This window comes from Crocodylus siamensis, chromosome 6 (assembly GCF_052110815.1).
Source record: "Crocodylus siamensis isolate JL-2025a chromosome 6, ASM5211081v1, whole genome shotgun sequence".
Taxonomy (NCBI): Eukaryota; Metazoa; Chordata; order Crocodylia; family Crocodylidae; genus Crocodylus; species Crocodylus siamensis.
In genome coordinates this window covers 49,247,065-49,269,479 of record NC_143400.1, presented here as the reverse complement: position 1 = coordinate 49,269,479, position 22,415 = coordinate 49,247,065, and the positions used below count along the sequence as shown (strand labels likewise).

The window sequence follows — 22,415 nt, the reverse complement described above, 5'->3', positions numbered from 1 at the left end:
GGCCTAAAGCAGTGGTTTTTAGCTTCTCATATACAGATCCCTTAAACCAGCAGTTCTCAACCTTTTGGACCTTACATCCCACCAACCATTTTGTCCAAAAACCCTGGTCCCACCACGATTAAAACAAAACCCCACTTTTCCGAGGAAGTGTATTTTTATGTTCACATGGATTTTAGTATTCTATTAATCATTAATGGAAATTTTTAGGGACATTGAAAATTGCAATAATTTCCTTGAGAATAAGTTTTATTGCTATAATTGTAAAAAAACAAACACAAAAATCTATTAGCAGAAATGAGTTGATAATTTAGTCATTAGTGAGAAGCCTGTGGTGCTGCTTCATTGGCAAGCATGTCAATTCTTGGGGTAATGTTTGAAATAGTGACTCAAAGAGCTGCTTTGAGTTGAAGATGGTTTCTTTCCTTCATTTTTATAGTTGTCATGGCAGAGAAGACTTGCTCACAGAGATATGTGGAAGAAAAGGGTAGTAGTTTCTTAATAGCTTTTTTGCTAAGTTGTTCATATTCTGTCTTCACTTTAAGCCAGAAAGTATCCAAAGGCAGACTCTTGAATAATTCTTTCAATGACAGATCGCTTGCTAATTCAATGAGACTACTCTCCTCTGAGACTGAAAGTGACAGCCTATTTGTTTCACTGCCAGAGTGAATGAATGGATCCATTACCCACAAAAATCCAATCTGAGGATCATCTTCAGCTGGAAAATATTCATTAAATTTGGCCTCAAGCTTATCCAGATGTTTTGAAACAAGTTTAGTAATATTATGGATGTCACACTTGGTGTTCTCTGCTACATCTGCAAAGCAATGTAACATATAAAATATTCCTTCATCAACCCTTTTTTCCCCAAAAAACCAGTTTATTTTTGAAAGATTCTGTCTTGATTGCAAGGCAGAAGGATGAAGTCAATGGATTTTGCATCTGCAAATTCAGTTCATTTAGGGGCCCAAATAGATCAGGGACAATTTCTTTGCTTGAGAGTATTTTGCGATAGATTATACAGTGTGTAACTTGCAAGTCAGAATTTGCAACTTTGCAAATTCTTGCAGCGACCCCAGAATGCACGCCTGTCATTGCACAAGCACCATCAGTACAAAGACCAACAACACATTTCCAATCCAGGCTGTCTTTTGAAAAATACTCATCAGTAAAGCAGAATATCTTTGAACCTGTTCGTTGTGTGGATGTATTCTGAACCATAAAAACATCCTCAAGCACTTTCTCTTCATTTACATATTGAACAAATCCTGTCATTGTACTGTTCAAGATATCTCTGGATTAATCCATTTGAAGTGCAAACACCTTTGATTTTTTCAATTGGGCAATGAGTTGAGTTTCAATATCACAAAACAAGCTTTTAATGCGACGCGTAACCGTACCATTTGAAAGTGGGATAGTAGCAATCCTATTTGCAGCTCCATCACCAAGAACTTTTCTGCAGGTATCTAACATTGCTGGCTTTACCAATGTTTCTCCTATGGCTTTTTACATTTAGCAATCCGCAAGGAGACTAAAAAGGATGCCTGAAGGGCAGCGGTGCGAATATTTTCAAAGCAAACATATATTTTTGTTGAGTTTTCATTGCTAACTTAAGTCATTGGAAGTAGTCAATAGGTTTATCCTTGAGGTAAGCATGTCTTTGCTCCATATATGTCTTCAAATTGTGACGCTTCATTCCAGAATTGTTTAATGTTTCTTCATGTATGACACATAATGGAATAGGTGGATTGTCATTTTCACTGTTTGAGAATCCATACTGAATGTAGCTGTTGTCATACTTCCTGTTAACAGTCTTCTTCTGTTTCTTCTCAGCTGCAATACCTGCTTCAAATTTTGTTGATGTTTCTGAAGAGGTGATACAAAATCTTCTGAGTCCTTGCTTGCTTTTATTTTTAAGGTAAAAACTCCAAAATAAGGCAAACAAACAATATCAGTATATCACACCTGTCAACAAATAAATGTACACATCAGTTATGGAAAAGCAAAAAAATATAAAATAAAAATATAAAATAAAAATATAAAATCTTACAAGGAGAACCAGCTCTGTGCTAATGGCAGCAGCTCCATGTGTGGCAGCTCTGTGCTAATGGCAGCTCTGATGTCATCAAAACATCACACTTTTCCCCAGGGAATCTTGAACCTACAGGCCCCTACCTTTCTCAGGAATGCCCCCTTGTTTTTTTATAAGTCTCACCTACACAACCTTCACATCCCACCAGTGAGAAACACTGCCTTAAACAATTTCAAATGTACATCCCAACCCCTTTGGAAATTTTAAATGGAGGTGCAGACCCCTTTGAACTGCAAGTGTGAGTATTCACATACTTTTGATTGATCATAATCATCTTTTGCCGACCTCTTAGACATAGCTTACAGACCCCCAGGGGTCTACAGACCACAGGTTGAAAACCACTGGCCTAGAGGACATAGGAGGCTTAGCTGAATTATCAAAAGTGACTTAGGACCAGATTTTAAAGATAGGTAGGCATTTAAAGATGCCAATGGGGGTCATAAGGACCTACGTGAGGTGCCTGATTCCAGTCTGAATGAATAGAAATAGAAGCTTGAGAACTGTTACGCAATGAGAAAATCTCAGTTTAAATGTTTCAATTCATTCTAGTGCTGCTGTAGTGCTGTAGACCTGATGTTGCTGGTAATGTGCAAGAAGCAAGCAATTTTCTTGGCCTGTAGCTACTTATACCTTTTCTTTGCTCTTCAGATTGGCTACCACCTTCCCTTTTTTAAGTGACAACCTCCTTTACCTTATTGATGTGGTGGGCTTGCTGGTGGCAGCCTGGTGTGCCAGCTTTGGAAAAGTTTGAAATGATTGGTGGGGTATTTCCCCATTTGAAGGCAGGGGAGAGGCTTGCCCCACCCGTACTCTGGGGTGAGGCGAAGAGTTGGACCTGAGAGGGAACTAACACCCCCCTTTCTCAGACTGGTCTGTTTCCAGTCTGGGGCAGAGCCCCCAAAAGGAATAAAAAGGCAGCATGCCCGACACATGGGCAGCTGCATCAAGAGACAGAGAAAAGGGCAAAGAAGAACTGGCAAAGCTGGCCAGTGGGGTGGAGCCATTGCCTCAGAACAGTCCGAGTGGCTGCATCCCCCCCCAGGCCTGTTGCGAGACAGCAGGGTGAGCGGTGCATGGGTTGGTACATGGAGGGTCTGAGAGGGACTGAGACCCAGGGAGCTGCATGAGGTGGTTCAGGTTTCCCAGCCCTGGCATGCGGCCAGGCGGTTTGTGCACAGGCCAGTGCATAGAGGGTCCAAGAGAGATCGAGACCCTGGGAGCTGCACAAGGTGGCTTGGGTCTCCAAGCCCTGGCATGAGGCCAGGGACGTGGTGCACATGTTGGTGCATGGAGGGTCCAGGAGCAGACCGAGATTTCCGGAGCTGCTTGAACCAGCTTGGATCTCTAGTCCCCGGCACAAGGCTGAGAACACGGTGTACAGGCAGTGCATGGGGGGTCCAGGAGCAGACCAAGACCCCAGCACCGCACAAGGTGGCTTGGGACTCTAACCCCTGGTGCAAGGAAGGGCCCACCGGTGCACAGAGCAGTGCACAGGGCCCCAAGCAGGCTGGAGGATGGAGAGCCCAAATCAGCTGAGGACCCCTTGCTGAGGAAGAAGGTGCTTCACCCAGGGATGACAAGGTCGGCCTCACTGGTTCCTGGGACAGCTGTGTGTTACAGGGAACAGGGAAGGAGGGATTCCCCCCCTACACCCACTGTTATTAAAGAGAAGAAGCTGGAGGGGAAGCCCCAATGGGGAAGGGCTCCTTGGGTTTATTGTGGGTTCTCTTCATGGGCTATTCAAGCTGGGCTGTATCTTTGGAGTCCCACTATTGTTCCAGGGGAACCAGGGTTATTCTTCTGGTTTTCTTGAGAATCTAAGTTGGTGCATCCATTGTCCTGCGTCTTGTATTTTGTGAATCTTGTGCCTTATATTTTGTGAATTTGCACTTCATGCTTTGTAGATTCGTATTTCGTTAGAGTATAAGATTGCATGACATTGACTGAGAACTTTGCTTTCCAGATCCCTCACCTGCATCCAGAGTATTTATATAGAGTTGTGTGTGTGTGTATATATGTGTGCACATAGATCCCATGTCTTTTATATATATGTTCCATTTTTAACTCTTCTTGTATATTAATATATTTGTATATAGTTAACCATTAAGTTGTGTCCTGGCTTTACTCTATAAGGGAAAGTGGGAACTGTGTGCAGTAGGCAGTTTCACCCCAGAGCACACCTGCCCTGGTAACATTCCCTTCAACTGGAGAGGGGAGTACATAATTGAGTACAACCCAGGCTACAGTTGGTTAAATGAAAATAATGTTTTACTTCACATTTAGTTATGCAATATCTGTTTTTGGAGAAGGGTACTTTGTGCCCAAAATCCTGTTTAACATCTCTCCCAGATATACAATTGGTTCAAAAAAAATAAAATACCAAACAAATGTTTATTCTGCCTCCCTCCCTGCCCCCACCTCCCGGGTTGTTGGACATCTCTAAGGCCCAAAGAACGCTGTGAGATGCCCAGCATATCTGCCTGTCAGGTTATTTAATTAATAGGGATTTCTAGCAGTTTCACTCAGATGTCCAAGTGTGTGAACATGGGCTCAAATGATTTGGCTAAAATCCCTAAAAAAGTCAGCAGTAGTTTCTTCATTGTGCACAACTGTTGTTATTACTTTTACCATTGAGTATTACTAAATCTGAATTTACAAGCATATAACCAAGACTAGAAGACCCAGTCCTGCCCCAATCCTGGCCTATCCAGCCAGCCTAACCAGGCAGGAACTCAAAAACAATACTGAAGCTCCACTGACGGCAGATTTGGCCTGTCAAGAATGAAGCTGGGCAGTTCTGCATGATTTGCCAGGGCTGTGCACAATATCACTGCTGCAGTAATGGCAGGGCATGCAAGTCACAAATGAGAGAGATCTGTGTATCCATGTATTAGAGTTTTCATCATGGAGGAAATAAGCTGAGTTTAGTGTATTTGTCTATGACCATGTGCAGTTAGATGTGCATTTATGTGTTTCAAGTCTTTCTTATGATGGAGAGAAGTCAACTTGTTATGTTGTGTGGTAGGGAGAAAGCTCCCCTTGTGCTTCTAAGACTGAGCTTTATACTATGTGGGCACAGCTACACTTGAAATTAACTTGACACAATAAACTCTGGAAAATTTTGCACTGGAGTTTTTGTTATTTACACCTGTGTCCAGTAGCACAGCATGTTGAGCTGAGGCAGAACAGTCCTGGATGGCAGAAGGCTCCGGGGGTCAGCCTGGGGCTGCTCCAACCTGGCTCAATGTATTGCAGAGGGGCTTGCTCCAGTGTGCAGGGCTAGCCAACAGGCAGACCCACACTGTAACATTCTCATGCCCCAGCCAGCCTTGTCAACATCTACACATGTGCTGCAGTGGAGTAACTCCTCCGTAGGATAGTAGTAATACTTGTGTCTGGCAGTACTATCCTACGTTGGAGTTAGTTTACTCCAGCCTAATAGCACTATACATGTAGACATTGACACTTTACTGCAGAGCTGACTAGCATCTCGTGAAGCAGAAGATGCTTCCCAGGGAGGGAAGCAGAATAAACATTTGTTTGGTATTTTATTTTTTTGGATCAATTGTATATCTGGGAGAGATGTTAGACAGGATTTTGGGCACAAAGTACCCTTAGGCTAGATATCAGGAAGCACTACTTAACGATCAGGGTGGCTAGGATCTGGAACTAACTTCCAAGAGAGGTGGTCCTGGCTCCTACCCTGGGGGTGTTTAAGAGGAGGTTGGATGAACATCTTGCTGGGGTCGTTTGACCCCAGTATTGTTTCCTGCCATGGTGGAGGGTCGGACTAGATGATCTACTCAGGTCCCTTCCAACCCTAGAAACTATGAAGGATGAAGAAAGTTTAGCCCAGCCATATACCTGGCTGATCAGGGTAGCTCCACACAGGCTGAGTATTAGCAGCAATTTTGGTCTGGCCTAATGAGTGTTGTGCTGGGCTAGTTCATGAAGGGGGCTACCATATCTGTCTGTAATGTGAGGCCTGGAATAGCAGGCGTGGCTGCAGATGTAACGGGAGCAGAGCGAAAGAGTGCATGTGTGGTTGGAAGTATGGAATAGAGTCTGGGTTCAGGTGAATTATCAGTCATGTGTCCAAGGCAGGAAACATAAGAGGGACATGTCACTCCTAACTAAAATACAGTAGCAGAAATAGGAAACAGCTCCAGAGTAGGTGGTTGCTGGTGGCTGCTAACAAAGATGCAACAAGGACAAGGCTTCTGACATTTGGGGTGCACAGAATTAAAAAAAAAATAAAAATGGGCAGGGTAAAACACTTCTGGGTTCAGAAAACACTTGCTGAGCACGTTGAGGGCCCCCCTGCACTCCTGCAGGATGCTCCATCTGCCCCAGCATCACAACATTCACGAGCCATGCCTGGTACCTCAAGGTATGTAGAAAAAAAACTTTTATAGCTGTGTATATGCCTGAATCACTGATTCTATGAATCAGCATAGTTTCATAGTAGCTAGGGTCAGGAGGGACCTGAACAGATCATCTAGCCTGACCCCCTGCCACAGGCAGGAATGAAAGCTGGGTTCACATGATCCCAGACAGGTGATCAGCCAACCTCCTCCTGAATTTGTCCAAGGTAGGTGTCACGGAGTGGGACCTCCGAGTGGCCGTGACCTTGCTAGCGCCCCCCGCCATGTCAATTACGGTGATCCAGCACCCTCTTCTCGCCCGCCACGCCTTTGTTCTTATAAAGTTCAGTAAGGGAGGCTGCCTACTTTCACCTTGACACCGCGCTGGTATTACCTCCGTTCCAAGTGGGGTGCTCCAACACCCCCAGCCTTATGGGCAATGTGTGCCTCCTACCTCCCCTTTAGCACGCTCCAAGCCTCACAGCTGTTCCTGGACGTTATTCTGTCCTTGCCCTCCAGCGCCCTCCCTGGCACCCCCGGGTCTGTCACCCACCTGGCGCCCCTAGGGCTCGTCACGCCCCAGGGCCCGTCTCCAATCCTCCTGGGCCTATCACGCCACTGGCACCCCTTTACCGGCGCCCCTGGGCTGGTCACACACCTGTCACCCCTTTACCAGCACCTCTGGGCCAGTGCTGCAACCTGCACCCCGCTACCGGCGCCCTACCTGGTGCCCCTGGGCTTGGCCCGCATCCAGCGCCCTTCTCTGGCGCTTCTCGCCCCCTCTAGGGCCTGAGCCACGCCTCTCGCGCTTCTCACCCCCTCTAGGGCCTGAGCCGCGCCTCCCACGCTTCTCGCCCCCTCTAGGGCCTGAGTGCCCTTTTGCAGCTGGGGCTACTGCCCCCACACACTGAGCGCCTCTCCAGTACTCGAAATGCTGTGCCCACTGTGGCACTGCTCACTGTGCCCCCGCTGGGCACCGGGAACCCCCAAGCTACTGGGGAGCCCCCGTGAGGCCTCCTTGCACCCCTACAGCCTCACCCAGTCCTCCGGTATTAATCATAACTAAATCAGGAGCCAAATGGCTATAACCCAAGCACAAGAAGCCTCCTGGCTTGTAACCCAAAGTCTGCACTCACTTGGCTCTTAGTCATGGCCTCTTCTAGGGTTCTCTCTCTCTCCATATCATCATGGAGCCAGTCAGGGTAGTCAGGCTGCAACCATCCCCTCAGCCTGTTCAGCTCTCCCACAGAGCTCCTGCTCCTGCAGCCACCAGAAGGGAACTGGTCCCTAGGTTCTGGCCCGGGCTGTTTATAAAGCCCTGGCCCTGCCCCCTTCTGGTCACCTGACCTGTCTGGTTGCTGCGGCAACCAGCACCTGAGCTGCCCCTGGTGATTGGCAGCTCCTTAACCCTATATTAGTCACAGGACACCTCCTTGATCCTGTGACAGTAGGGGTGAAGACAATTTCCCTGGGAAGTTGGTTCCAGATTTTGGCCACCCTAACTGTAAAAAAATTGCCTTCTGATCTCTAACCTAAACCTATTCTCCATCAGCTTATTACCATTGCTCCTTGTCACCCCAGGTGGTGCTGGGGAGAAAAGGGCTCTACCTATTTGCTGTTGATCTCCCCTGATGAATTTGTAGGCAGCCACCAGTTCCCCCCTCAGCCTCCTCTTGCTGAGGCTGAACAGGTTCAGGTCCCTCAGTCTCTCCTCATAGGGCCTGTCCTGCTGCCCTCTCACCAAGTGGGTGGCCCTCCTCTGAACCCTCTCCAGGCTGGTCACATCCCTCTTGAAGTGTGGCGCCCAGTACTGGACACAGTACTCCAACTGTGGCCTGACCAAAGTTGCAAAGCATAAAATCTTCAGATTTGGATTTGGCTGAATTGAATCAGGGACATTTCAATTAATTAATGGAATCACTGTCCCTGATTTGGGCTGAATCTGAATCAAATAGGGCCCACTTCATACACTCCTAGTGTATATGTGCATGCACAATTGCTTGGGAACTCAGTGTTGGTTAGCAGGGAGGCTACAGGTCATGCCTGAGGCTCATGGGCATATATGTATGTCAGGCAGAAGGCACGGCAGGGTGGCACCTTACAGACTAACTTGTTATCTCAGTGTGTCTGTCTGTATGTGTGTAAGTTCAGGGCAGAGTCTTTGGCTAGGAACAGACATTCAAAAAGCCTGAACCTGAATTATTCAATCTTTGCAGGTTAGTTTAATCTGGTTAGGCTAAATCAGTTTGTAACCCAGACAGACATCCTAGAAATGCAGGCACATGCCTGCAGTGGCTCAGGCTAGAAGCCAGGGGGCACTAGAACAGCCCTCCCTTCCCTTCTGCAGGGAGCTGACCTGGTCCTGGCCAGGCCCTGGCAAGACACTCTGATTAGGGAGGTGTTCTCCCCCTTGATAACAGAACATTTATCAGTTCTGTTATCAGCATTTAACACCCCTTCAGAAAACAAAGCCTTGTTCCTTAAAAGTGCTTTTTGCAAAGGAAGAAATGCAGGGACATCACTATTTGATCTGTTAACTACTTTCAAAAAGTCCTAAGTGCACACTGCTCTATCTGCCTTACACAGCATTAACTAGCATACCATGTGCTGGCTACAGTCTGTGCTGTGGCAGAGATGGGGAAGGGTTCTCTGTTTAAGCATCAAGTGGTGAGGGGAGGGAGAGGGCATGGGGAAGAGGAGAGGGGAGGGGCCAGCTCTGCTGTGGAGCAGAGAGCCCTGCCCAACCCAGAGAGCATGCTGGGATGCTGGGGGTGTCTGGTTTAGCTTAAACCAGCAAAGGGTCTGGGACAGACATTGCATAAACTGTTTTGACCCAAATCAGTTAAGTCTGATACTACATTCAACCAGACTTATCTCAAACCAGTTTCAGCCATTTTCAGACTGGTTTATGTGTACTGAACATGTGTTCTGTTACAGGTTTAAATCAGTTTGTGATCATTTAAACTGGTTTATGTGTAATGTCTGTCCCTAGCCTTTGAGACAAGGAGGGAACTAGATCAGGACTGAGGTACATCAGCATATCTGTACGTATCTGAGCCCAGAGATGGAAGAGTGTGGGGGGAGGGGGGAGGGAGGGAAGGTTGTGGTATAGAACTGGGGCAATAGCAAAACTAAAGGTCACAGGCAGTGTAGGAACACTTGCCATTGTCAAGACATATTAGCCAATTGGCCACTGAAGGCTAGAAGAGCTGTGCAAAATTTCACTGGCTATTTCGATTTGACACTGTTTCAACTCATTCTGAGCTTGAAACAGCGAAATCGAATCGAAACAAAGAGCTTCAAAACAGCCTCAAAACAAAACGAGGCTAGTCAAAAAGTTTCAAAACTTTCGAAATGTTTTGAGTTTCAAAGCAGCCAGCAGCAAGGTGGTGGGAGACGGGGAGAACAAGGGCTGCACTCCCAGCAGCAACTGGGAGTGCAGCCTTGGCTTTGCCTGTCTCCTGCCACTGGGCTGTGGGAAGCCGATCACAGCCCAGGGGAAGGGAAGTGCTGCAATTGGGCTGGGGAAAGGAACTGAGCCCAATGGCTCAATACCCCTCCCTAGCCCTACAGTTGTGCTGAGTTTTCATCGTCAACCCAGCTGGGCTGATACCCTTTCCCCAGCCCGACGGTTGGGCGAAACAGGGTTGAAAGAGCCTCACTGCTTTGATGAAGTGAAACAGTGAGGCTGTTTTGACTCAAAATGAAATTCAAAACAAAACACTTCCATCCAAGCCTCAAGATTGAAGTTGAAAAGGAACAGTGCCATTATGTACAGCCCTAAAGGCTAGAATCCAAACAGTATTTTGCAAACATGGCGCTGCTAGGCCATGTTGCCAACCTCCCGGGAACCTGAGCTGTGTTTGTGTGTCAAGTGACTGCACCCAGCCCCTTGCATTCATTTCAGTCTAACAGCCCAGTTGTATGAATGGGATTCATTCACGGAGTCAATGAATGAAGATATCATCCTTCCCATGAACTGGCGATCATGGCTTGACCTATATTAGCTTACTCATCGGGGGCAACTTGATATATGAGCTGTTCATTTCTTTCTCAAACTTTAATCTATATTCCCTGACTTTCTTTTCATACCAGCCCTAGAAGAGTTCTTCAGACCTGTATTTCCCAAATAACATTTTATTCTAACGACCCCCAGTGGGACCCATCAAAATAATCAATAACTTTGTTTCAGTCACAGGCCTTCATGCCCAGAGATTTGCCAGCTCTCCCTGCAGTGTCCCTGGCTCCTCACCTCAGTGTAGTATTCCTTGGAGCACTCGTTAAAGCACATGATGTTATAATGATGTATGTGGGCTCTTACAATTCTCCAGAGCAGCAGGTGCTGCTCTGCTAATTAGAGAGATTTCTTTTTAGCAGGTGTGCTGCTGAGAGTTGTTTTTAATGAGCAAGTAACATTTTTTACTTAAAAGTTTATTCATTTTATCTAAATGAAAAAGTAAAATTAACGTTTCAAATGAAATCGATGAGGAATCTTTCCAAGTAGGAGTCTATCACCCCAGATTAGATAGATAGAAACAGATGAAATCAATTCATCAATATGTTCTTGCCACTAGTCTGACCAGTTACCAGGGGCTAGAATTCTTTGCTTAAACTTTAACCACTATGGTAGCCATCTATAGAAGAGAGTTACAGTTGCATTGCAAAACCTTGTTAGGTTCAATTCCCATTTGCTTTGTCTGTAAACAATTAGCTATACAGCTATACAGTCATGAAAATATTATTTAGAACTAGCAAAAAGAGCCCATGATAAAAATGAATGCAGTGCTCCTATCATTGAGACATGCACTCTTCAGCCCTTGCCCAATGAAGTTCACTATGCACAAAGATTGTGTTTATAAGTCTTGGGTGTAGAGACAGAGAGAGAGCCAGCCAGGCAGACACCGAGAGAAAGAAAAAACATTTTTTTTTAACTTTTAAACCATCCTTGCAAAATATTAATAACAAAAGGTGAAAGTACAGAAGTGTGTGGCTCTCCCAAGAATGAGAACACCTACAAAACCACAGACTAAGGAGAGGAAATAATCAATACAGACAATCAACTGCCCCAAGATAGACACAGTCAGTTGTACAAGCACGCATGTCACAAGTTTTGTTCATCAGCAGCTAGGGGGTGCAGGGCCCCAGAACCCCCCTGCACTGATCTCCTTGACAGCTGGCAAGTTTCATGGCCATAGCAGGGACTAGCAGGCCTGCAGCTTTCACCCTGCTGCGCCTTAACACACACACAGTGTCACCCATGTCATGAGTTTTGCTTGTCCACAGCTTGAGGTACAGTTTCCCTCAAACCCCTGCACCTATCCCTTGAAACTTGTCAGACTTTGTGGCCTCACTGGGGACTACCGCCCCTGCAGTTTTCACCCCCCTGTGGTGCAACACATAGATGTGACATGAGTTTTGCTTTCAAGAATTTGGGGTGCAGTTTCCCCTGAACCCATGCACCAATTGCCTTGAAACACGGCAGGATTTATTCTCTTAGCAGAGGCTACCACTCCTGCAATTTTCATCCACATCAGACAAAAAACAACAAAGTTATTGATATTTCATTGATTCCCCATTATACCCTATGGCCAGATCTCTGAGGCCAGATCGAAGTGGGAACCTGGTCCAGAGCTCCGGATTGGATTGCTGGCATCCAAAGCGGCCAGATCTGAAGCTGGATTGAATAGCTGCCTACTTGCACAGGCCTAATATCTGTGTAAGGCGGACAGGACAAAGGCGGACAGGACAATGTCCACTTAGCGATTTCTGGAGCTTATCAACAGGTCAGCTGATAATGTCCCTCTGTTCCTTCCTTGGAAAAAGTTAAGAAGAGCTAACTTAACTAATAAGACAGGCTCTTGTTTTCTTGATGGGGTTCTAAATTGAGGTAGTTTTTTCTGCTAAGCACTCATCTCAGGGTGTTTTTAACTTCTCTGTTCCTTGGATTGTAAATAATGGGGTTCAGAAATAGTGTAATGTCTATATAGAACACAGACACCATCTTGCTTAGGATGAAGGTGCTGATGGCCCCTGGGCATACTTGAATACACATGAATATAGTGGCACTAGCCCCCACATACGATAAACATGATAAAGCTCTTCCTGACCACAGCCCTAGCACCTTTCAGACTCTTTTTCTAGATCTTTTCCTGTTCCTGGTCTCCCATCACCAAAACAGCCCACCCCAGCCCAGGGGTGGAAGGCATGTTGGGATACTGGGAAACTATGATTTAACTTGAACCAGGAAGGGGTCTGGGAAAGAAGTTTCATAAACCGGTTTAACCCAAATCAGTGAAGTCTGACACTACGTTCAACCAGGTTTATCTTAAACTAGTTTCAGCCATTTTGAAACTTGTTTATGTGCATTGAGCTTCTATTCTGTTACAGGTTTAAACTAGTTTCTGATCACTTAAATTGGTTTATGTGTAACTTCTGTCCCTAGCCAAAGGCTTGGCATTTTAATGATTTCACAGGATAATTTATAAAGAAGTGAAGGGTTTAAAATATTTGGTATCCTGGCTACAGGCATGGAGGCCCATGGTCCATTATGCACATAAAGAAAGGTTTTTAAGAAGGTTCAGTCTTGAGGGGCTGGAACCAATGGTTCTTAGAAACCATAGGAAAATAATGGAAACTGTGAGGGTGAAGGATTGTGTCTTCTCTGTGGGCAATCTTCTCTGCAGAAGTCAGAGGGCATGGAAGGGATTGCTGACAAAAACCTGGCAGTGGAACATGCTGACTTGTCATGGATGATGGCTTGAGGTATCCTGCCAGTGAGAGCACTTGTGTAGGACTCCTTGCAGTCCACGAGACATGTGTTGGGGAAAAGAATCCATAATCCACATGTTTTGTCATTGTCTGGTGTAGAGTGGACAACGGTTGACCAAAATACAGTGAACAAAGGCTCTCAGAGAAGATACTGTTTTATGTGGGTTGGTCCACAAAAAGACGGAGAGTCCTTTTTAAAGGAAACTTTTAGTCTGTTTTAATCTACAAGTGTGGCATAACAGGAGGTGCACTTGTTGGGATCACAGATCATTTCCTATTGAATCTTTAACAGAATAGCTGTCAATGGTCTGAGCCTCATAAATAAACCCACTAACTTTAGACTGGACACAAAAAGAGAGCTGTACCTTTCAAACCTCGGGAGCCAGAACTATTAATCTAATTATCTGTGTGGTGTAGACTTTGATGTTGACTTACCATTCACATAATGTTATTATGTTTCAAAATGGTGTTGCCTTCCTATACTCCAATTCCCTCCTGTCAGCCCTGGAGCCTGAACCATGAGTGGGGGAAAGGCTGGAAGACTGACACTACGTGGTCATCCAAGCTTGGAAGAAAAGTGGCAACAAAGCCTATGGTGTTTAAAAGAGACCACAGGCCTTTATTTTCTCCTGTCTTTGTCCCTGCCAAAGGGCAATCCTAAACTGATTTTCAATTTTATTTGTTTTTTTTTTTAATTAAAGAATGTGTTTCTTTGAGGGGGAAGGACAGGACAAGTGGATTTTGGGGACAGCCTTGGTCAATCCCAGGAACCATCCTTCCCTTCCATTCAGCACTTTTTCAGAGCTAAAACTATCATTGATTTGTAATAACTATTTTCTCTCTGTACTTAGCAAAGCAAACTAAAGGCTGCAGTATTTGTAACTTGTCTGTTATGCCCATGTGTGCATGCACACACATACAGGCATACCTCATTTTATTGCGCTTCACTTTATTGCGCTTTGCAGATATCGCGCTTTTACAAATTGAAGGTTTGTGGCAACCCTGCGTCGAGCAAGTCTATCGGCGCCATTTTTCCATCGGCGCCATTTGGCTTAGATGATGGTTAGCATTTTTTAGCAATAAAGTATTTTTTAATTAAGGTATGTACATTGTTTTTTAGACATAATGCTATTGCACACTTAATAGACTACAGTAAAGTGTAAACATAACTTTTATATGCACTGGGAAACCAAAAAATTTGTGTGACTCGCTTTATTGCGATATTCGCTTTATTGCGGTGGTCTGGAACCGAACCCACAATATCTCCGAGGTATGCCTGTACTCACAAATGAAAATACAATTATTTTTAATGTTTTCTGATCTGGAGACACAATCACAGTCAGTCACTAAACAATCGAACTGGTTCTCTTATACATACTGCCGTGAACCAGAAGTTGTTCCACTGATTTCTATTACCCTAAAGAGAGAGAAAGGGGCAACACAACGGATTGCATTTTCAGGAGAGCTAAAGGGAGATCATAACAAAATCTACTTTCCCCCAGTAGATTTCAGAAGGCTTTAAGAAAATGAAATCAGAAACATTACTTCTAGTTTTTGGATGGCAAAATAGACACAGAGAAGTGAAGCAACATGACCAGATCACAGATGTTCTCTGCAATAGACTTGGAAATGGAACCCAGGTCTGCAGAATTCCAAGTAAGTTCCCCACCTCCCCAGGCCTGAAATGCTCTTTTCTAGCACACTGAAGTCATATTGACTTCTGAGAGTAAGGGATATCAGCACTCAGGACAATAGCAATGTTGTCAAACAGGATGTTGTTTATCTACTGACAGTAACATTTTTAAAAAATGAGTCATGCTGCACTGACCACTTTTCTCAAAGCATCCTTCACCTTTTTGTTCCTCAAAGTATAGATGAAAGGGTTCAGCACTGGAGTGACCATAGTGTCCAGCACATGGACAGTTGTGGCCAAATCAAACGATTCCTTTATGGAAGGCATGGCATGCAGGAAAATGGTGGAGCCATACCAGATAATCATGATAGTCAGATGAGAAGAACAAATAGAAAAGGGCTTTTGGTGACCTTTGGCTGATGGGTTGCTCAATATGGTGGAGAGGATATAAATGTAGGACACCAGGGTTATTGTGCATGAGCCCAGGATGACAATGAATGAGATGATGAAGGCCACCAGCTCCATTGAATGTGTGTCAGTGCAGGAGAGAACTATCTATGGGGCTATGTCACAAAAGAAATGATTAATTATATTAGGTCCACAAAAGGACAGCCTAGATATCAAATATGCTGAAGCAGAAATAGCTAGAAAGCCACAGAGCCAACCAAGAACCAGCTGAGTAGACAAGGTGCCATTCATGATGGAGCAATAGTGGATTTGATAGCAAATATTGGTTATAGGCCATGACAGCCAGGAGGAAATATTCTGTGCAGCCTGGGGAGCAAACAAAGTACATCTGTAGGAGGCAGCTAAGGAAGGAGATTGCCTGACTTTCCTCCAAGTTAGGGATGCAAGCTGTTGTGTACCATATTTCCAGCAAAGAGAGGTTGCAGAAGAATTAGTATATGGGTGTATGTAGTTGTGGGTGAATTCTCACTAAGACTATGATGGAGAAATTTTCTGTCACTGTCAGGATGTACTTGAAGAGGAAGAGCATGAAGAGGGAGACCTGAAAATACCAATTGGCAGGGAATCCTTGTAGGATGAAAACATGGACTGCTCTGGTTCCCCCTTTCTGCACTGGCTGTAAAATTCATCTGTCAAGTCACAAGGATACAACTGGATATTATCAAATAGGGCTGTGCAAAGTTTCACTGGCTGTTTCATTTCGACACCGTTTCTACTCCTGTTGAGCTTGAAACAGTGAAATCAAAATGAAATGAAGGGCTTCGAAACAGCGTTGAAACAAAATGAGACCATTCAAAAGGTTTTGAAAGTTTTGAAATGTTTTGAATTTTGAAGCAGCAGCCAGGTGGTGTGAGACAGGTGAGAGCCAGGGCTGTGCTCCGAGCAGGTCTGCAGCCCCAGGTGGCTCAGCCTGGTGTGGAGTGCAGACCTGAGTCCCCCTGACTCCCGCCGCCAGGCTAAGCTCTGTGGGGCTGGCGGAGCCGATCAGAGTGCAGCGCCGGCTCTGCCTGCCTCCTGCCGCTGGGCTGGGCTGGGGTGCTTTCTGCTTGGATCCTCCAGCCCATGGAGCTCACGGAACTCACCTTCTGCCCAGGCTAAGGTCCATGGGCCTGCAAGCCACTGGGAGCTGAGCCTGGTGGTACGAAGTGCTTCCCCCAGCTGGGCTCAGTTCCCCAGTGCTGGGTCCCAGGCAGCAGGAGCAGCCTCCTGTCATCCAGCAGGCAGATTGAGGGCCCACTTGCACCCCTGGGAGAGCTGTGGGGGCTCTGCTGGACTCCTCCCAGGCGTGCGGGCTCCTGATTTGCCTGCTGGATCAAAGGACGCTGCTCCTGCTTGTCAGCAGCTTGAGGTGCAGTTTCCCTCAAACCCCTGCACCTATCTCCTTGAAACTTGGCAGGCTTCATGACCTCAAAAAGGGCTGCCAGCCCTGCACATTTTATCAGAATCAGGCAAGAAATGATAGAGGTATAGACTGTTTCATGCTTCTCCATTATAGCTTATGGGCAAAACATTGAAACAGCGTTGAAACGGTGAAACGGAATGGAACAGTGTTTTTATAAAACAAAGCAAAACTTGAAACGAAACACTGTTCCATCAAAATGTCGAAATGGAAGTTGAAGTGAAATGCTGCTGTTTCACATGGCCCTACTATCCAATACATTGCTAGGGTGTTGAGAAATACATTATCCCATTCATTAAAAATTTGAATAAGCTTATGAAACACTGCCAGCTGTATTCTTTGTTCTTCCCTCTGTTACAACCTCTGGACATGCCTCAGTGCAACTGTGGCTCCCCTAGGGGCTCATATAACCCTACAACAATCACAGGAAGAGAGTTTTAAAAGAACTGAATGGCTTTTTTTCTGATGGTGGTGACGGTGATGATATTGAACAACCAGTTCAAAACACTTTAGAAAGTGTCCTCATTTTAAAAAATGCTGCTATCTGAAAGTCAAGCCTACCTTTAAAAGCTGCAGTGTAGGTCCTTGGCACACATTCATTTTTTGTCATTCAAAATCCATTTGCAACATCCCAAATCATAAGCAGAGGCACATTCAAGCCATTTGAAAGCACAAAGGAAAAGATTCAAAATTGTAGTTTTTTGACTGAGGTTCATCTTGGAATAGTAGTATCTTTGACAGGAACATCAAACATGTGGCTGTCCCATGGAGATATTGCTGTCCTCCAACAGCCCAGAATGCACCATTGTCCATCCTTATTCACAGCTTTGGAGACATGATTTTACCCAACAAGCTGTGAACTAGTTCCTGACCCTTCCCACACTGCACATAGGAACTAAAATTCTACTAGAGTACCCAGGGAAAGAGCAGGGTTGGACCCTATCACCATCATCTGGCCCCTTAAACCTCAGCTTCCCTCAAGCCAAAAGCAGGCTCTCCACCAGACAGGCAATTTGCACAGTTCTCAGGAATCAATGTAGCAAGGCATGCTGGAATACCTGCTCAGCATCCCTACAGTAGTGAACCATGAACAGTGCATACTCAGACTCACTGGGAGTACCTGCTCCTGTTATGTTGTCCCAACTTTACTGCAGCACAAAATCCCAACAGTTTGGAATAGCACAAACTAAATATATCCCAAGGCCCTTTGGCGTCTAAAATGTGACACACTGAAACCCCCCATTCAACTTTGTAAATCTTGGCACACAATAACCCAAAAACAAGAGAACAGGAAATTTTAAAGAAATGGACCTGGAAAAATAATTTAGTCCACCCCTGTGCCAAGGTAGGATCACATAAGCCTAAAATATTCTGAACAGATATTTGTTTAACATGCTGTCAATAACCTCCATTCTATTCCATAAATTCCCTAGATAATCATTAGGAATAGCTTGTGATTATCTGGAACAGCCTTTCTAGAAAAACTGTGGAATCTCCATCCTTGGAAATTTTCAAAAGCAGGTTAGACAGACATTTAGCTGGGAAGGTTTAGTTAGGGTTGATCCTGCCTTGAGCAGGGAGCTGGATTAGATGAACTTGTGAGGTCCCTTCCAGCCCTCGGCTGACCAGTGGCTGCTCCTGCCCCTCCCCCTGCCCCCTCCCTCCCTCACCACGGGGGCATTGGATGTTAACTGAAATTTCTCTTTTCAAATCAGGTTGAGCCCTCATCAGTTCTCAGGAAACCATAACTGTTGTTGTTCTCATGGGGTAACTTGCTACCCCACAATTTGACATTGTTGGTCTCATGGGGTAACTTGTTACCCCACGAGCATGAACAAAATGGAACCAGTGACAGCAGTATAAATGTACCAAAAACTGTTTATTAAACATACAGATTGTTTGAAAGAGTATTTATGATTATTCGAACCCAAAATATTATTTAACTAGAACTAAGAACAAAATTTAAACTTTTTTTAGAGTTTCAAAACATAAATGAACAATTTGCTAAGTCTGCATTTCATACTGTTTTCACACTAACAGTTACTTCCAAAAACATTTTTTAACTGTTTTAACTAAATATTGCCTTCCTCACAAAGCAGCAGTGATGTACTGTGGTGCACACAAGCAAATTGCTTACAATCTTCACATTATTTCCAGGTTTTGCAGTCATCTGTCCTGGGACAAAAAGCACAACGTCCACACATGCTTTGCAGAAGGTTCTACTGGGGCGCATTGCGACAACTTATAATTTAGGAAAGTCATACCAGTCTTGATGGATTTAGACAGATTATGTGTATCCATCATTCTTCATTTTATATGTCTGTCAATCAACTGTTCTCCAAGCTCCTGCAAAAAAAAAGTGCCATCTTCTTAAATGTGATCTTTGCTTCCAGTTTGAGTTGTGGCCTAGTTAAATGATGAGGCTGGCAATGGCAGCCAGGTGGTTATACAGATTAAGTGGTCAAGGTTATCCATTCACCCTTGTTTTTATTGTAGTCATGGATGATGTCCTGCTTTCTTTGCTCTCCACCCACTGACAGGTCATGGTGCATGCTTGACATAACAGCACAACTTTGGACTTCTTTGGAACATAGGAAACTAGGGTCAATTCCTCAAAGCAAAAATGAATGAAAAAGTTTCTCTTCTTTTATTTGCTTGCATTTTGTTTGGGATATCGGCCTTGTTTTTCCAAAACATACCCACATACGTCAAGTCCTGCTGTAGCAGTCTTTCTGCCAGGTCAGTACTTGTGAAGAAATTGTCACTCACAATATTCCTTCCCATCTTGTACCAGGGATAAACCAGTTTTTCAATGACCTGAGTACCAAGATTACCTTGGCATGGAGCTTCTGATTGCTTGCCCAGGTAGATGTCTCCAGACAGGGAGAATAATCTTGCTGTATCACAGCCTGTTCCAATGCTTAACAACCCTCAGAGTCAGAAAGTTGTTCCTAAATCTCCAACCTAAATTTCTTCTGTTGCAACTTGCGTCCACTGCTCCTAGTTCTGCCCACTATGGCCATAGAGTCTTTCTACATCTTCATAACCACCTTTCAGTTATTTGAAGACTTAACAGTTCAGCCCTCTGTCTTCTCTTCTCCAGGTCTCTCTTATTAGTTCTGCTTCCCAGGCGTCTAAGCATCTTATTGCTTTCCACTGGACACTTTCCAGTCTGTCCACATCTTTCTTGAAGTGTGGGTTAGGGTCTCCAGATTGGATGCTGAAAGTGGATAGCCACCTCCCCATTTAAGTCCACTTGTAGCTGCATATTTCAGGTCAGCCAACACTTCTCTCTGAAGATGGTCTGTGAGTAGGCTTGGCCAGACTGTTGCTGAGAGATATTTAAAGGGACCACCAAGCAGCTGCAATGTGTGGCAACAGCAGTGGGAGTAGCAGCAAAAAATTCACGATTTGGATCTGTGCCCCCCTCAGAGGGGAGAGCAGATCCAGTGATTTTACATATGCCGGTGGTTTCAATCTAGGCAGATGGAGGAGAAGAAATGGTGGTGGATTTGTGAAAAGGAGCTGGACTCACATGTCATTTTAAGTAGGTAGTGCTACAGGCCATGTTTTCTGCATGGGGCTGCAGAAAAGGAGCATAAGCTTGCCATTAGGCAGAGAAAGAGGAAACCCCTGTGTGTGCCTAGGGAGCCACATGAACAAAAGGGGTGATACTTAGAGGGATATAAACCAGGGCCTGAGGCAAAGTAGGCAGTCTGAGCCTGCAGGCTATAAGAAGCAGTGCTCTAGGGAGAGAGGGGCCTGATTAGACAAGGAGACAGGATCCCAAACTGCAGGGAAGCTGGAGGAAGCCCTATACCACTAGGGATCTGAAGAAAAGTATTTGAGATATCATATTGCAGCTGGTTGCCATGGCATGGTGTTGAGCCAGGGCTGGGGAACCTCTTGTTTGAGAGCAGCTGCTCATATCTTTTCATTTGTGTTTAAATACCAGAGAAGCAGGTTGTGGCTGTAGGGGCAGAAGAGGCCACTGAGTGGCTCCTCATGGTTGAACCCAGGATGGGCTTCAGATTTTTGGAATGGCAAAATAGCCAAGAAGTGGGGAGCTTTTTAGATTAAAACCCCCCAAAAACAAATATTTTAAGGAATCCATAGCAATGTGGGTGAGAGGAATAGAGGACAACGCAAACAGAAGTAGCAATAGAGAAAGGATGAATGCTTTTATTACATTCTTAATAATAGCATTGGTAGTGGCCTTCCTAAATGTGAGAAGTATTTTAAGTAAACAGATGTGGGAAAAGGTTGAATTGTTTTTAGCACAGATAAAGTAAAGCATTTTCTATGTACAGGAGTGTGACTTGTCATATGGTGGAGGCTATAGTGTGGTTGAGAAGAGATGGAGGTAGAGGCCCTCTTGAGGATCAGGCACATATGAGAATGGGTCAGTGGGGTGGCAGTTTTAATTATGAACCCCTAAGTTAATATTGTTAGAGGACATATTATGGATGACTGTCTGCAGAGCATGATGGTGAAGGTCAGGGAGGCAGAGGTGGATGTTTTTAATGTTTGTACCCCTCCCAAAAAAGAAGTCAACTGTGAGCTTCTTAGGAAAAAAAAGGCTGTGTGTGTATGACTGGAAGGAAACTGTGGTCAGTGCTGGGGGATTTTTAACTGTATCGTTGCGGAGGGAGATAAACAAGAGACAGAAGCAGCAAGTGGTTTGGACTGTTCATCAATATTGTTGAAGGAGGTTTTAAAGAATGAAAGTTGTATGGATATGTGAAGAGGTGGGAGGGATTTTTCAATACTAGATACTGGGACAGAGGCACAATCAAGGATCAACTCTCTTGTTTTTAATCTCTTCTGAATTTGAAGTGAATAACAAGAAAGTGACAACCTATGTTTTTAAGGGATCACTTCTTACTGAAAGTGGAGGTTGGAGTTGGGTGACATGGTATCAGAGGCTGGAGTATATGGAAATCAAACATGCAAATACTGGAAGAGGAGGGAGTTGGTAAAGATTTTTAGGTAGCAGCATAACTGGTGGCAAATGCTGAAAGCTACTATGTTGATATCATTTATCAAAGATTTGAACAACTTTCTTTGCTAGCCTAAATAAATCCATATTGCCTTCTCAGCCTGCAGCCACTTTGTTGCATTGTAAGCTGAGAGCAGAAAAAGCTTATCTGGGAATCATTTGTTTACATGAATCTCAATTGCCTTTTGTCCCTTCTGTTTTTAAGGAAACTAAAGATGCTCTTAAGGAGCAAATGAAAATCCTTCCTTCCTGTCTCCCCTCCCCTTCCTGCTCAAAGGCATGCCTACTCTTTGTCTTCTTCCCCCTTGCCTCTTTCTGGCTGTCTTGGGGGCCAGGAAGTACGAGAACCATTCTTGCCTGCTGCATGGGGAATGGGCACAGATGGAGATAATGGCAGTAGGGATGGAAAGGGGTTCTCTTTCTTGCACCTGCTCTAGCACTGGGCAGGGGGTGTGTGTGGAATGGGGAGGGGAACTACTCTCCTTCATACTGTAATTGTTGCCCCCTCCCCAGCAAAGCATCCCCATCCCCAAACAGGGGAGAGGACAGCAGTGCAGGCAGGGGAGCTGAGTGGTAGGAAGGAAGGAGAAGGGAAGGGGATTTTTCACTTGCTTTAGAGATGTTAAAAAGCCTGTGCACACTGGTGGAGACTGAGAACAGGGAGTGCAGCCCCCTCTGCAGTGCTGGTTGCTGCT

The 22,415-nt window shown here is 45.0% G+C and overlaps 1 pseudogene; it reads right to left on the bottom strand.

Annotated features, from left to right (window-relative positions):
- Positions 1-15,034: 15,034 nt before the first annotated feature.
- Positions 15,035-18,954, bottom strand: LOC149862788 (olfactory receptor 6F1-like; annotated as a pseudogene).
- Positions 18,955-22,415: the final 3,461 nt, after the last annotated feature.